This window comes from Phascolarctos cinereus, unplaced genomic scaffold, assembly GCF_003287225.1.
Source record: "Phascolarctos cinereus isolate Bilbo 61053 unplaced genomic scaffold, phaCin_HiC Scaffold_4;HRSCAF=312, whole genome shotgun sequence".
In the NCBI taxonomy this organism is placed as follows: domain Eukaryota; kingdom Metazoa; phylum Chordata; class Mammalia; order Diprotodontia; family Phascolarctidae; genus Phascolarctos; species Phascolarctos cinereus.
The window spans coordinates 304300966-304315229 of NW_027555847.1; positions in this window are offsets into that span (position 1 = coordinate 304300966).

Below are 14264 nucleotides of genomic sequence, written 5' to 3' on the forward strand. Positions count from 1 at the left end.
ATCTTTTTTGCACTATCGCTTTACCTCTGATAATGATGATTGTATGGAAAAACCTATTCAGTTAATTTGTAATGAAGTTTTGGCTGTGGAGAGCATGAAACCAGCAAACTAAAAAGGCACCTCAATACCAAGCATGCAGCGTGCTGCAATAAACCAGAGGACCATTTGGAATGACTTTCAAAATCTTCAAATAGAGAAAAATAATGTTTTGAGAAATTTGTTACTGTCCACAAAAAGTATTTACTTTCATCTTGTGAAACTTCTTATTTAATTGCAAAAAACTAAAAAGCCTCATGTGATAGAAGATCTCGTGTTACTTGCTGCTAATAAAATGTCAGAAACAGTTCATGGGGAAAAACAGAGGGATGAAATTCATAAAATTCTTTTATCAAATGATACTGCTTAATAAAGAATTTCTGAAATTAGTAATGACCAATTTCAGGAATTTATTACCAGGCTTGAGGGCAGCCCAAAGCTTGACATTCAGTTAGATGAAACAAGTGACATTTCTAACATTGCACAATTGTTACTTTATGTAAGATATGTTTATGAAAGAAATATATATAAGCATCTATGAGGAATTATTCTTTTGTTGCCCTTTGGAAGGGCACACAATAGAGGGAGACATATATATGTATGTGTTGGAGTCTGTACAAGTGGTGCTGGAGCAATGGTGGGAGAGAATGTTGGATTTATAGTGAAAGTTAAAGCTGGTGGCAATGAACACAGCACTTTTACTCACAGCATGATCCATCAGGAGGCACTCATAGCCAAAATATATATGTGTGCATGTATATATATATATATATATATATATATATATATATTATATATATATATATGTGTGTGTGTGTGTGTGTGTGTGTGTGTGTGTGTGTGTATGTATATATCTATAGATATCTATAGATATAAAGATACATAGGTATATCCCAGTGTTAGATGCCGTGCTTCACAATATTATCTAAACCATTAACTTCATTAAAAGTTGTGCCTTTAATGCCCATGCTTTTGCTTGTTTTCAAACCTTTGGAAAGACATGGATTCTGATTACAAAAGCTTATTACCACATGCAAAGGCAAGGTGGCTCTCAAAAGGGTAAAGTTTAAATAGATTACTGAAATGGAAAGATGAAATTATTTTATTTTTCACTAAGCTGAAATCTGCTTTTGTTAACTTTTTTCATAATGACTTATGATTTTCAAAACTGTTATTCATCAGATGTTTTTTGAAAAACTCAAGGATTTAAACATGTTGCTTCAAGGAAAAAAAGTAACATTTATGTCAAAAGCCAAAATTTAAAGGTTTACTAAAAAGTTAATGTATGGAAGGATAGGGTAGAAATAGTTCTTTAGAAATGTTTACAGCTGCAGATGATCTTATAATTGAAAATAACCTTCCAGAGTATTTAATTGTAAGAGTTATAATTGATCTTCTGAAGTGCCTGGAGACATATTTTCAGAAATATTTCTCTTCATTCTGGTTCTAAAAAACTAAGTTGAGTACATAAACATACTGCATTGAAATTTAAAAAAAAATGTCAGTCATCTATCATTCAAAGTTCAAGAAGAATTTGCTGAGTTGTCGAAAGACATAGATTTAGAACTTGACTTTGCTAAAAAATTATTAAATTAATTTTGGCTTGAGATTAGGATAGAATTTTCAACAATTTCTGAAATGGTCCTAAAAATACTTCTGCCATTTTGTAATGTTTCTGTGAAGCAGCATTCTCAGCATTGACCATTATAAAATCAAAATATTGACCAATTCTGAAAAATTTTGAAGATTCTCTATGTTCTGCATTATCAAATATTCTGCCAAGAATTAATTCTTAGTGTAAAAATAAATAAGCACATCCATCTCATTGGTATGCAAATTTGCCTTGATCTTTAATAAATGATTAAATTATGTGTATACCAAGTAATAGTTTTAAAGTAATTTTTTTATGATTTGTTATCAGTAAATGTTTGATTTGTATAATCATTTTATATACCTATGTAGCTATGTACTGCGGTCATATAAAAATTTCTCTGGGAAAAAATGTTTGCAAGTGGAAAAAGTTTAAGAAACCCTGACTTAGTCCAATTATTTTATAGGGGACAAAACTAAGATTCAGAAAAACTAAGTGACTTAACTAAGGTTAAAATCATCATAGCAGAGCTGGCTGGTATTCAAACCTAGGTCCTCTGACTCCAATTTTTTTAACACTTGCTATTACACTATGTTCCCTCCTTACTAACCCTGATCAATATATTTAAAACCCAAAACATTTTCCCTAATATAATCTTCCCAATTTTGATACTAGATAATTTTTAAAGCACAGATCAGTAGTATTTTGAGATATTAACATACACAATCTTCCAAATTATGTGCATTTACTAAACTCTTCTATGTGCTAACCACTGGTTCTGAGTATGCAAATGAGTAACTGAGACTGTCCCTATCCTCACCAATAAGTAAATATAGTGCAGATACAAAATAAATACATGTTACATAGCAATGAGGGTGGTTGGTAATTAATAACTGCAGAAATCATAAAAGGCCTTTCAAGACGGAGTTGTCACTTTAGAAGAAATTTAAAGGGAACTATAATTTCAGAGGGAGTGTCAAAGAGGAAGACCATTCCAGAAATGGGGGACAGCCTATGTAAAAATATGTAAGTAGAAAGTTGAATGCCATATGTCCACAAAGGGGAGGAGACCTCATTGGATGGAGTATATAGAACACAAACAGAGAGTGACATGTGGTAGGCTGGTAATAGGTTAGAATTAGATTATGAGATTCTAAATGCCAAACAAAAGAGTTCATATTTGAGGTTGCTGGTGGTGCAATGGAGATTTTTGGACCTGGAGTCAGAAGACTTGAGTTGCAATTGTACCTCAGACACTTACTATTTGTATCACCCTGGGTAATTCATTTATCCTCTGTTTGCCTCTGATTTCTTAACTATAAAAATGGGGATAATGACAGTTCCTCCCTCATCAGGGTTGTGGTGATGATCAATGAGATTAAATTTGTAAAAGCGTACCTGGCATGTAGTAGGAATTATAAAAATGTTTTTTTTTCTTTTCACTTTACCTTTATTTGGTCCTAAATATAAATGTTTCAAAGCAAAAGAGTGATAGCCTCAGTAATTCAGAGTCAAGTACTTGGGAATGCAATAGTTAAGCTGTTTGTTGGTTTCATTATGACTCCTTGAGCAAGAAGTGCAAAACCAAGGGCCATGTAAGTGGTAGGCAAGGCACTAAGGATTTATAAAGTAATGACAATGTCCCAAACACTCCTAAGAGAAGGGGATACAAATGCAAACAAAAAGACAGTCCATGCCCTCAAGAAGTATGTGTTTTATTGAGGAAGACAAGACATAAAAATGTGCTAGAAGAAGCAAGGAATAAAGGAAAATCCTGAGGAGTCATGGTGGCAAAGTTATAAACACAACCTTGAGAAGAATGAATCAGAGCTACTGTGGGTTTGGTATCTCCAAGATGGAGGAATTGAGAAGAACTAACTAATGGTAGAAGGAACCAGAATGGTTGAGGGATATTATTGAGTGAGAAGGCCTCAGGTATTAAGGGAAATTTCAGAGTGAAAGAGAAATTGAATCATAGTGGCAAAATTTTTGGAGTCAGAAGTACAGTTTGCAAGGCAAATGACAAGATTCATAAGATGGCTAAGGTCTGGGTGGCCTGGTGAGGCAGTGGAAATGAGATAAGTCTGATATTGAGGTGAGCTTTCACTTATATTTCATCCAATCAATATCCAGAATTGCTTAGTCTCAGGGTGAGTCCTAAATTCAACTAAGACAACAGATGCTACTGTAGATAGATAATTGCTGAGTGGATAAATTTTTGATAGACCAAGGGAGAATGTATTTAGAGACTTGGAGACTATTTATCATAGTGAAAAGTAGAGGGATGAAAAGGAGATGGTAAGATGACCACACTCACAAGACCTTTGTGTTCCAGTGGCATGGATGAGTGGGATGAGTGAATTGAAACAAGGATTTGTCTATTAACCCTCCAATCAAGACCTTGGACAACATCTCTGCTCCCAGATTAATATTAATAATATTTAAAACATTGTATACTGACCATGAATTATTCTATTTTATAAATTTGAAAATTAATCAAGAAAGGAATTCAAATTACAAGGAGATCTATTAATTGGAGAATGATCGAACAAACCATGGTATGTGAATGAAATGGAATATTGCACAGAAAGAAGTGAAAAAATAGTTTCAGGAAAGAAAAATAAACTGGAAAGATTTGACGAACTGATGCAGAGTGAAGTGAGTAGAATTAGGAGAAATGCAGAAACATCAACATTGTTTTTTTTTAAAAACACAATTATGAAAGACTTAAGAACATGACTCTGGAGGACCAATGTAGATGACTGCTACCTACCCCCTGACAGAGAGATGATGGATTAAAATGCAGAATGAGGCACACATTTTTGGTTATAGCGAATATGGGGATTTGTTTTAATTCAGTACGATTATTTGTTAGAATATTTTCTTTACTTTTTTTTTTTTTAAGAACAGGGTTCACACTTATCACTGATCAAAAATTCATCCCCTGTCATGATGACATTTAATTTCCTTCCCTCCTTGTAAAGTTAAATAAAGCCCAATTTTCTTTATGGATTCTTCTCTAATTAGTAAAATAGGCATTGGTCTCCTTCCCCTTGAACCTCACAAAACACTTTTGCTTTTCTATAATGAACTCATTACACATTGGTTTGTACAACAGCTATGTGTGAACCATGTGAATAAGTTGTGTTTAAAATTTTAAATTGAATTATTTAATAGTATATGTATTAAAAAAAAATACATATTCTCCTTCCAAACCCCAAACCTCAAGAGAGTAGAGACTTGTGTTTTGTACCTTATATGTCTTCTCTAGCATTTAGTAGATATTGGCTACTTAAGTAAGTTTTTGGAATACATTAAATTCCCACCTCTATATCACCTTCACTATTTAAGTATTGGTTCAATTATAGAAATCCTAATTTGCTGTGCAGAGCTATTTCATAATGAAAGAAAGAACTTGAGATGAAGATTCTTCAAGGAATTATTCACAGATCTAAAAATAATTTGACATTAACTTGTTTTATACTGTCAGAGATATCAGAGCATAGTGGGTACAGTGTGGAACATAGAGTTAGACATGTTCAAATTGTGCTTTGACCACTTACTGGTTGTGTAACTGTGGAAAAGTCATAACCTCAATAATTCTGAGTTTCCTTATCTATGAAAAAAAATCTGTTGTAAGGCTCTTAATTAACCCAAATAAGGCAATGTGTATAAAAAACTTTTCAAACTTCAAAGACATGCATTCTGTCATTTATTATGATAATAACAACAAGATCATACATTAATATTTTGAGGGGAGTCATTCAGCCTTTTGGGGGTGGCAGGAATTCTTTATATCATGATAAGTATTGCAAAGAATAATGTATATATATATATATATATATATATATATATATATATATATATATATTTGTGCATTAAGAAATTTTTAGCATGTTAAAGAATGGGAATGTTAAGGAACAGTAAGAGAAGAGCATAAAGATAAGTTGAACACAGTATATCTTCTTTGAAAACAGTTGAGAACAGAAGAACATTTTAAAATGGACCATGGAAGCTGTAATTTGAACAATTCAAATAATATTTTCTCTGCTACTAAAATATTAGTTTGAATAATATCTTTTAAGTATATTTCCCTTTAGTTTCTACCTACAGTTTCCTCTTTTATTCAAGGTTTTTTCTTCATATTACAATTTGCAAAGTGTAACTTTATAACTTTAAAAAGAAACATAAACCAAACATGCATAAGCTAAAATCACTGATAAAAGAATTTGGCAACTGTAGGCAATTATTTGAGGCATCTATCTAAATATCTCAAAAATAATGTATCTTTCAAAAATTCAGGCAGGCTATTTAGGATTACAAAAAAAAAATTACCTGGATGAGCCCATGGATTTGTATTGTATAGTTCCCAAGAAATGCTAAAAACTAATTTTAAAATTAAGAAACTTTCTTTGAAAAGTTTATAGCACTGGAGTTCAAAGTTGATAATGAAGAGTTATTGTCCTCATTTATACTGGAGAGTTAAGATTACTGTCATAAACTTCAGGCACATTTGGGAGACTTGAAATAATTGTCTTCTAGAAGAGATATAACAATTTTAGTTCCCAAAAACATCTTTCTAAGCTCATCCAAATGGCATGAAGAAGTTTTTGAGTCACTGCTACATTTACATATCCATTCTAAATCACTGTTTTTAATATGCACCTAGGTGGCTCAGTGAATAGCATATTGGGCTTGGAGTCAGGAAGACTAGAATTTCAGTCTGTCCTTAGACACTAGCTGTGCGACCCTGGGCAAGTAACTTAAACTGTTTGCCCTAGTTTTCTCTAATGTACAAAGAGGATAATAATAGCATCAAACTCAAAGGATTGTTGTGAGGAGGAAAAGAGATTATATTTGTAAAGTGCTTAATACTGTTCATGGCATATAGCACTTGCTGCATTAAATGCTTATCCCCTTCCTTTTTGGCATATATTGGGAAGACTAACACAAAGCATTTAAAGGTGGTGGCTAACTATGGAAAAAAATTCAAAAGAAATACTAAAAGGTGGATTTTAATTAAAAGAAATAATTATATGCACCATCCATAACAAATATATCATATACATCATGGTCATTTTGGTGTGGCTTCTGAGGTTATGGCATGTGTGTATGTATGTGCATAGAAAGCATACACAGATGTAAGAATGGCTAGCATTTATATAGTGCTTACTCTGTGACAGGTATTATGTTAAGCACTTTACAATTATTATTTCATTTGGTCCTCACAACAACCCATTTTACAGATGAGGAAGCTGAGGTAAACAAAGGTAAAGTAACTTGCCCAGAATCACATAGCTAGTAAGTATCTGTGATCAGACTTGAATTGAGATCTTTTTGACTCCAGGCCCAGACTCTACCTACTCCACCACTTACCTGTGCAGTTAAAGGCTATTTTGTGTTACTCTTTCCATGTACGTACACATACACAACCCCCACTCCCCCCCACACCCCATATACACCCTGTGTAAACACTCACATATGTGACATTGTAGATTGAGAAATAGTATTGCAAAGTGGGTAGAGAGGCAAGCTTAGAAAAAGGAAAACTTAGGTTCAAACCAAGTCTTTCTTGCTCTGAGGCAGTCTCTATTCATTTCATTATTTTGCCTCTCACTGTGAGTGAAAATTTTAATAAGTGGTAATAACTATTTTTTATTTTTTAAATGAAAGCAAAAGTGACCTCAAGATTCCTATTTTTCTATAATTCTGGACTTTAACCCTCATAAGTATCTGCAATATGATGCTAAGAATAGTAGAGAATATATGATGGTATATTATATTATTTCCTCTTTGGCTTCCAGAAGTTTAAAAAAAACATACTGTATTAGTAATGATCTGATGCTATATTAATAAATCCAAGCAGGGGAAAAGGTTCAATTAATGAACTGAAACACATTCCATTTCTATGAGATGATTACTAAGTCCAAACACAGATAGATCATCAAAGAAGAGACTAAAGTCTTCAACTTTCAAACAGTTCTCAAAAGAACGACTGAAAATTGTCATAGAATCATCAAAATCCCTACTAAATTATCTAAGAGACTTGAAGGCATAATAAACAATAGGTAAGAAAGTAGATATCAAAACTTATGGAGAACAAGATATCCTAGTTTTAAAAAATGCATAATAGGGATGAGTGGCCATGTTAATGCATAATGATTGTTTGCTACAAAGCAAGACAAAAAAATTAACTAAACTGATTGGCTTGAGATAATTTATTGTTAGGTTTATATTATCAATAAAAAGTCAATATCTTTAGTCATGTTGATACACACAAAGAAATGACTCCAAGACAATTTGATTTTTGTTTACATGTATGTTGAATAAAAATACTCTCAAATTCCATATATATATCTATTAGATGTATGTATAATACATATATACACACACATTTTATATATATATATACATACATATACACATATATGTATGTGTATATATGTATATACATACATACATGTATGCATATATATGTATGTATGTATATGCGTGCATATATGTGTGTGTGTGTGTATGGTCTTTCCATAATCTGACCGTTGTTGTTGTAGAGTAGGAGGCAGGGAAAATAGAACAAGGAAATTTTTGAGAAATAAATACAAGAGATTCAGGAATTTCCACCACAAAGATAATGAGAAAAGACACAAGTGCATATCACACCAAAATGATCTAAGAACAAAACAGAGAACACTGAAGCTCTAGATTTAGAAAAGAGAATACTGTGTCTTAGCAAACAGCAAAGGATCATAATATGAATAGAGGGTTAGTTTTGGAGTTGGAAAGGCCTGAGTGTCACCATGCTTAAGCCATTTACCCTCACTATGCTTCCATCTTTGAATAATGGGAATAATAGTACCCATAGTACCTTCTACCAGGCTTGTTTCAAGATTCAAAATTTTAAAAAATGTCCTTGTGTCCCTAGGTTTCTAACAAATGTCAGAATTAGGGAAAGACAGATAAGCAAATCCAGGGAAATAGAAAACTCGGAAACATACCTAAGAGAATTTTATGTATCACATGAGTGGTTAATAGCCGGAATACTCTATTGGTACTCTTGCAATGTTAGAATAAAACAGGAAAGTCTACAGAATTTGGTGTGTACCACAGGTGAAAAATTTTAGAAATAATTTGGAAAGGAACCCATGGGATGGGTAGTAATGGATAGAGTTTACAAACTCCATTTACAGGGACTTTCCAAATTGTTGCTGTATGCAACTCTACTCATATGTGTCTATATACTGATGTCTGTAGACAAAGATGCAAAAATATGTAATACCTGAATGTATGCGTACCCCCCCCAACTCCATTTTGGTCCTATCACAATTTCTACCTATATCATGTCACATACCTTTGGAGACATACTACAATTCAATTCACAAGAGGTTAGTAAGGGCTCAAGGTAGAATGGGAAGCAGAAAATTAATAAAGTATATTACCTATTCTTTTATTTCCTTAGCAATAAAGTGTTTAAATAAGATATGTACACTTTTATTAGTATAGTATAAACATAACATATGCAGTGGGAAACCAAAAAGTTAATGGGATTCAATTCATTGTGATTCTTGCTTTATTGCATGGTCTGGAACGGAATCCGCATTACCTGAGGTATGTCTGAGTAAAACAAAGAAATCAAGGATCTACAAAATATCAAGTTAAATAACAGCTCTATTAGACTGAATGTAATTATATATATATATATATATATATATATATATATATATATATATACATATATATACATATATACATATATATACATATATACATATATATACATACACACACACACACACACATATATATATATATATAAAACATTTCAACTGGAAAGATGCATGTGAAAAGTTATTTGGGTTTTAAAATGGAAGTTATTTCAAATATGAAAATTCAAACTATGAAGCAGTATATATATGGTTAGATATATTTTCCAATGATTCATCAATTCAATGAAGAAATAAATATTTATCTAACCTTGGGGAAAAAACAACAACACAGTATCGCTCTCATTATAGTAGACAATTTATCTTACAAGTCATTATACATTTGCCCCTCAAAGAATACATAAGTACAAATAAATGCAAAAAATCCTCATGAATACTTTAATGAACTATACACATTTTATACAAAATGGAATTCCTCATTCAGAGTCCAAAAATGCAGGGAAACCCTAAAAATGCAGCATAAAAACTTCCTCTCACTGGTTTCAGTAGTCTAGTTTGTGCAGAAATGTTTCCACCAGATTCATAGAGTTTGATTTAGATGAAGACTCTTCATTTGGTCAACTGTTTGACAGTCTGCAGCTCTTCAACAGGCTCCCACTTTTAGTTAATTGTGAAAAGCTTTTGAGGCTTGTAGGGATTCACGTTTTCCCATGGTTCTGGCTTTTTCTGTCTGTTGGCAAACACATCAGTTTTGAAAAGGGAGTATGTGGACATGTAGGCTGCTCCAGTTCTAGCACAACTCAAAAATATGATCAAAGGAATAAGTTCTTTCTTTTTCATCATGAATTGTAAGAAGTTCATGATTGCAACTTTTGGTATGGAAGTCTTTCCCTATCATAGAGGATGACCAGGTATTTGAGTGACTGTTGCTAAAGCTGAGAACTGAATCACAATACCTATTCTTCAGGAGCTTTCAAATAAGTATGGGAAATAGCACATGCAAAAAATAAGAATGCTTTAAGTCAGAATGTGACAAGTGCCATAAGAAGACTACAACCAAAATGCTATGAGAATGAAGGAAGAGAGAAAATATTTCTGACTGCAGTATCAGGTAAGACATCAGGTAGAAGGTGGAATCTCATCTTAACCTTAAAAAGGGGTAGGCATTCTTTTTTTTTCTTTTTTTATTTTATTTTTCCCTTGTTACATGTAAAAACAATTTTTAGCATTCATTATTAAAACTTTGGGTTCAAAATCCTCTCCCTTCTTCCCTTCCCCTTGAAGGCAAGTATTTCAAAATAGGTTAGATACGTGTAGTCATGCAAAACATTTCCATAATATTCATGTTATGAAAGAAAACATAGACAAAAACCTCAAGAAAAATAAAGTAAAAAAAAAACCTGCATCAATCTGAATTCATAAACCAATGGTTTTTTTGTCTGGTGATGGATAGCATTTTTAATCATAAGTCTTTTGGAGCTGTCTTAGATCATTGTATTGCTAAGAACAATGAAATTATTTGCAGCTGATCATCCTACAATATGGCTATTATTTTGTGCACAGTGCATTCCACTTCGCATCAGTTCATACAAATCTTTCCAGGTTTTTGTGAGAGCATCCTGCTCATCATTTCCTACAGTACAATAGTATTCCATCATGATCACATACCACAATTTGTTCAGCCATTCCTGAATTGATGGCATCCCTTCAATTTCTAATTATTTGCCCCCAGAAATAAGCAGATATAAATATTTTGGTACATCTAGGTCCTTCTCTTGTCTGCTTTTTCTGGTCTCTTTTAGCATACAGACCTAGTAGTGGTATTGCTAGGTCAAAGGGTATGCATGGTTTTATAGCCTTTTGGGCATAGTTCCAAATTGCTCTACTGAATGGTTGAAGCACTTCACAAATCCACCAACAGTGAATTAATTTCTCATTTTCTCTCTTCCCCTTCAACAATTGTCATTCAACTTTGCTGTCCTGTTAACCAATCCAGTAGATATGAGTTAGTACCTCAGAATTATTTTAATTTGCATTTCTCTAATCAATAGTGAATTAGAGTATTTTTTTTTTATGTGGCTATAGGTAGCTTTGACTTCTTCATCTGAAAACTGATCATATCTTTTGATTATTTATCAGTTGGGGAATGGCTCTTATTTTTATAAATTTGACTCAATTCTCTATATGTCATTTTTTTTAGAGAAACGTGTTTCAAAATTTTTTTTCACAATTACTATTACTAATTGTATTTCCTTCCACTCTATTTCCACCTATTTATTCTATTCTCTCTCTCTCTCTCCTTTCATCCAGTCCTTCTTCAAAAATGGTTTGCTTCTGACTACCTCTCCCCCCAATCTGGCCTCCCTTCCATCACCACCCCATTTCTCTAGTCCCTTTCCCCCCTACTTTCCTATAGGGTAAGATATATTTTGATACTCAGTTGAATGTGTATGTTATTCCCTATTTGAGCCAATTCTGATGAGAATAAGGTTCACTTACTCTCCCTCATTTGCTTCCTCTTCCCTTCCACTGTAAAAGTTCTTTCTTGAACTCATTGATGTGAGATAATTTATCCCATTCTATCTCTCTCTTTCTCTTTTTCCCAGTACATTCCTCTTTCATCCCTTACTTTTATTTTTTTTAGATATCATCCATTCTTAGTCAACTCACACGTCTGCCCTCTGTCTGTATATACTCCTTCAAACTATCCTAATAATAAGGATAGTCTTATGAGTTACAAATAGCATCTTCTAATTTAGGAATATAAACAGTTTAACTTTAATAAGTCCCTTAATGATTTCTCTTTCTTGTGTCCTTTTTTATGCTTCTCTTGAATCTTGTATTTGAAGGACACATTTTCTATTCAGATCTGGTCTTTTCTCAATAATGTTTGAAAATCCTCTACCTCATTGAATATACATTTTCCCCTCATATATTATATTCAGTTTTGCTGGGTAGTGAATTCTTGGTTGTAATCCTAGCCCCTTCGTCCTCTGGAAAATAATTTTTCAAGCCCTCTGATCTTTAATGCAGAAGCTGCTAAATTCTATGTTATCCTGACTGTGGCTCCACGATCTTTGAATTGTTTCTTTCTGTCTGCTTGCAGTATTTTCTCCTTAACCAATAATTCTTAAATTTGGCTGCAATATTAATAAAAGTTTTCATTTTGAGTCTTCTTTCTAAAGGTGATAAGTGGATTCTTTCAATGAGTATTTTAGTATATGGTTCTTTTATATCAGGACAGTTTTCCTTGATAATTTCTTGAAAGATGCTGTCTAAACTCTTTTTTTATCGTGGTTTTGAGGTCATCCAATAATTGTTAAATCATCTCATCTGATCTATTTTCCAGGTCAGTTGTTTTTCCAATGAGATATTATACATTTTCTACTGTTTTTTTCTTTCTTAGGATTTTATTTGACTAATACTTGATGTCTGACAGTCATTCACTTTTATTTGCCTAATTCCAATTTTTTAGGAATCATTTTCTTCAGTACCTCCTTTTCCATTTGGCTAATTCCACTTTATAAGGAATTGTTTTATTCAGTGGATTTTTTTTTTATTTAGCCAATTGTATGTTACGGAATTGTTTTCTTCAGTCAATTTTTGTCCTTCCTTTTCCAAGCTGTTGACTCTCTTCTGCATACCTCTCCTTTCTTTTCCTTATTTTTCTTCTAACTCTCTTATTTGACTTTTGAAACCCTTTTTGAGCTCTTCAAAGAAGGCTTTTTGTGCTTGAGAGCAATTCATATTCCCCTTTGAGGTTTCATATGTAGGCATTGTGATATTGTTGTCCTCTTCTGAATTTGTGTTTTGTTCTTCTTCCCTCTCACTGTAGGAACTCTCTATGGTCAAGGTTCTTTTTTTTTGCTTCTTGCTCATATGTTTTGCTTATTTCATCACTTTTTCATTTGGGCACTGCTCCCATGGCACAGGGGGCACTGTTTCAAATTTCTTGTGCTCAGAACCAGGAACTAGGTCTCTGGCTTTGTGCACTAGGGCCTCAAGTGCTGGTAGCTTGCTTATTGTGCTGGAGTGACCAGACTTTTCATGTCTATTGCTGCCTGATTTCTGTGGCTGGCAATTTGCCTTCTGCCCTGGGGCAGGAGGCTTGACAACTGACCTGCTCTGCCACTGGCCTTCTGAAACAGGACTTAGGGGCCTCAGTTACTGATGTGTGCTTTGGCTAAGAGCCTCCCATTGACTTTCCTGGATATTGTCTGTGCTGAGGTGCACTCCTCTTTAACCCAAGTGAGACATGTTTGCTGAAATGCTTCTATGTTATCTTAAATCAGAAAATTGTTTCACTCCATCTTTTTGTAGTTTCTGTTGCTTCAGAATAGATTTAGAGGCTTGATTTAGTGTTGTTTCTGAGGGAAACTTGGGAAAGCTCAGGCAACTTCCTGAATTCACTCTGCTATCTTGGCTCAAACCAAAGCTTACCTATATTCTTACCACTACCCTGAATTTTGTGATTGGTCAACCTCAAGTACACATCACCCATCATACAATTTCTGTCTTCCCAGACTGCTGAAAATGAATGAAGAAAGCCATGAAACTGTTATGAATTAATGTTAAAAACAAATGTATGCAACAGAGCCAAGATGGCAAAGAAGAAGAAGCACTAATCCAAGTTTTCCCAATATTCCTCTCCAAAAACTTTAAACAACAGCTCAAATTGAATTCTGGAGTGGCAGAACCAGCAAAAGGTCAGGGTGAGAGACAGTGGAGAGGAGCACTTTCAATCACAAGGGACCAAGGACCCTGAAGAATGTTGTTGATTGTAACCTAAAGGGATCAGAGGCTACTCCTGCAAGGACCAGAGCACGGACCACACTTATTCCCAGATCACAACACCTTTGAAGCACCAAAAAGTTCTAAACATCCAGAACTAGCTCTGAGAACAGCAGACTGGAAAAGGCCTGAATCTTGAGAGAGGGTACCCCATTCCCCATGCTGGGGACAGAATCTAACTTTAA